This window comes from Panthera onca, chromosome B3 (genome assembly GCF_046562875.1).
Source record: "Panthera onca isolate mPanOnc1 chromosome B3, mPanOnc1 haplotype 2, whole genome shotgun sequence".
NCBI classification, from domain to species: domain Eukaryota; kingdom Metazoa; phylum Chordata; class Mammalia; order Carnivora; family Felidae; genus Panthera; species Panthera onca.
Genome location: NC_138344.1, coordinates 66,178,281 through 66,181,691, shown reverse-complemented (window position 1 = coordinate 66,181,691; position 3,411 = coordinate 66,178,281). Strand labels below are relative to the sequence as shown.

General features: G+C 37.9%; 1 non-coding gene across 1 annotated transcript; it reads right to left on the bottom strand.

The window, feature by feature from the left end:
* Window positions 1–2,899: 2,899 nt before the first annotated feature.
* LOC132670532 (U6 spliceosomal RNA) lies at window positions 2,900–3,001 on the bottom strand. Its single transcript, XR_009606765.1, has one exon. It is a non-coding gene; the product is annotated as a U6 spliceosomal RNA (small nuclear RNA).
* Window positions 3,002–3,411: the final 410 nt, after the last annotated feature.

The window sequence follows — 3,411 nt, the reverse complement described above, 5'->3', positions numbered from 1 at the left end:
ATCACTTAGAAAACTACAAAGATCTTAGGAGCTCTGGCCAAGAGCATGGGAGGAAGACCAAAATATATGTTTCTTACTATATCATAATATCACAGGAATAAAACTTAAAGATAATAAGTTGAGCCATATGCAATGTGCATTGTTCTGGTCCAATTGAATGCCCATCTTCAGAACATATGGAAATGAAAACCGGAAAACAGCAAAATTTAACCGAAATAGGATTTGGCCAAAAAGAACAAGATTATGTAGACTCTGACATACTTTAAGAATAATTAAATCATTTGAAAGAACGATCTATTTTTTGTTTGTTGGAAATATTTTTTTCTTATTATATATGGTTAAAAAAGCAAACAGGTAACCAAGCAACATGTGTAGCTCCAACTGTGTGTTCATATGTTAACAGAGATTATCTCTAGATTAGAGATTCACAAGTAATGGCCTTTTCTTTCCTTTTGTTCACTTAGATTTTCCAGATTTTTACGGCAAACCTCTATAAATTTTGATGTCAGAAAAAAATACTAAGTTAAAGAAAACCTACCACAATGCCGCTTTTCAGTTTCCTTAATTCCATATTATAAGAAGAAATTTAGATAGATTTAAGATAAAGGTAAGTTAGACCATCTAGGTGAAAATTTCTTATCAGAGAAGCACCACACATTTTGAAAAAGCATAAAATCATTGTTAAAATTGCATCACTATTTTTAAGTGAGCTCCAAATCTTGAGAAAATGGGATTCCTCATGAGAGAATCTTCATGTTCTTTATTGTTCCAGCTCAGACAAATGGGCTCACCAGAGTTGCTTTTTTGCAGGGTTGGTTTTTTTTTGTTGTTGCTTGTTTGACAATTTGTTGACAATTGTCTCAAGATGAGACCAGGAAAACAGAGTTAAATGAAAACAATAGCAGAAATTGCGGGCGGCGGGGTGGGGGGGGGGGGGTTGCAAATTCAAGGTGTGGGTCATTTCTTGCTTGATTTCAAATCAGCTTCTTATCTAAAATGAAATTCCTTTTTTGGTCCTTTCTTTAACTATCTTTAAACTATTGTGCTCTGTGTTTTTAAATTCATTTACAGCTTAAAGATTTATTTGAGTTTCTCCATTTGCCTAGCAGGAAAATGCTACATGACTTTAAAATAAATATAAAATTTTACTTATTGATAGTCACTTAGGGAAACGTCTTTTTTTTCTCTTAATTTTTTTTTTTTTTTATGTTAGAGAGAAAGAGAGTGAGCAGGGAAGGGGCAGAGGGAGAGAGAAAGAATTGTAAATAGGCTCCACACTCAGTGTAGAGCCCAATGTGTGATTCGATCCCATGACCCTGGAATCATGACCTGAGCTGAAATTAAGAGTCAGACGTTCAATCCATTGAGCCATCCAGGTGCCCCTGAAAAAAGTTAGAAAACTAACTTTTCCCGGTGGCTCAGTGGGTTGAGCATTAGACTCAATTTTGGATCAGGTCATGATCTCACAGTTCTTAGGATCAAGCCCCACGTATGGCTTTGCACTGACAATGCAGAGCCTGCTTGAGATTCTCTCTTTCTCTCTCTTTCTCTTTCTCTCTCTCTCTCAAAATAAATAAACATTAAAAAACCAACTAAGAATTAATTTTTCCCTTTTGATAGAGTCTCATGAATCTTAGATAAAACTTATAAAACATTCTCTTTTTTTAGAAAGTGCAAGTGTGAGCTGGGAGGGGCAGAGGGAGAGAAAGAAAGAGACAGAGAGAGAGAGAGAGAGAGAGAGAGAATTACAAGCAGGATCCATGCTCAGCGAGGAGCCTTGGGGAGAGCTCAATCCCAGGACCCTGGGATCACAACCTGAGCCGAAATCAAGAGTCAGATGTTCAACTGACTGAGCCATGCAAATACTTCCTGAAACATTTTTACTATAGTCTCTTTTTTCATGTAAATGTAGAACTTCAAGTAACCTATGTTAATCCAGTAAACATAGAATATTCAAGTAAAGGAGGAAATCTCATTAGTTCCGTTACTATTTGGTTTCTCTGTCCTATTCCTTTAGTTACATCCTGGATGCAGACGTAGGAAGTCGGTTTTAGAATGCCCGTTTGCTCCTGCTGAGATATTTGTATGGGCAGTTGTGGTGGGAAAGTTATTTTCATATACCGTCACTGCCTCTAACCAAAACTGACGGAGCATTCAAGTCAAATTTTGTGGAAAACAAGCCCATAGTGTCATTTGAAAGTGAACGTCAGTCTTGCAGGTGTTCACTTAATTACACAAGGAGGACATTAGACTGAGGTAGTTCTAATACCTTAGCAACCAGCTTAAGCAAACCAAAACCTACGCCTAAGATGCGTCAAGGTTAAGAACTCAAAAGCTAAGAACAACCTACCGCAAGCAGCCAGCCTGGCTTTTCCAAATAAGGCAGATGCTGACGCTCTAGCCAAACTAAATATTTTCCTGCTGGGCTTCTGCCTCTTCTCTTCACAAGCAGCTTCCCGAAGCTTCTGTCAGCAAGGCGCTTCCTACCACCTCGGTTTGGGGCCGGCCCATGGGAATCAAGTTTGGCTCCGATAAACTTAGGTTGTTGACTAGGCCTCAGTTTACCTTTAAACACGGGGAAAAGTCAACTTCTACCCTTCCTATTAGCCACAGCATGAGTGACTATGGCACTTTTTGGGGAAGAGTGGCCGTAATCGAATCTTTATTTTTGTAACTGTATAAATGGGATCCAAATGTGTCCACCACTAGTTTTTCAAAAAGAAACATTCTATAAATAAGTAAACTGCATCTGCTCACGGATGCATGTATGGACTCCCTAGATGTCTCATTGGGCTTAATTATAGACCATTCACAGTAATACATTTTTAGTATAAAGTGTAACATAATGTTAAGCCATTTTAGCTTTTGCACATACATGTTGTACTTCTGGCTGAGAGTGAAAAAAAAAAAAAACTTCATGAATTTGCATATCATCCTTACACAAAGGTCGTGCTAATCTGTATACTGGTCCAAATTTAGTACACGCACTGCCAAAGCAAGCCCAATATGGCACTTTTAATAAAAGAGAACTTTGAAATACTGTAAAACAATGTTACATTGGCATTTTGGGTGACTCAACGGTCAAAGTTCTCTGTCTCCAAAACACTTTAAATTTTAATTTCTTCTCCTTTCTCTGCATAAACATTCAATTATCTGGAAAACTCTGACTAATTAAATTGCTGGAGAGTTTATTTTTGCTCCTCCACTTTGGATAAGCACTGCATATCAAGAACCTCTAACTGACATTTCTGTGCCCCAGATCTGTATTGACAATTACTCAGTCTTTTGAGAGACAAAGACCCAACGTTCTATCCCGACTAGGTGAAATTACTGTCCCTGGTTGGCTAACAGGCATTCATTTGCCCCAAATCCATGAGGTCTTTGAATTTGAGATAGAGAAGCTAAGGGAGG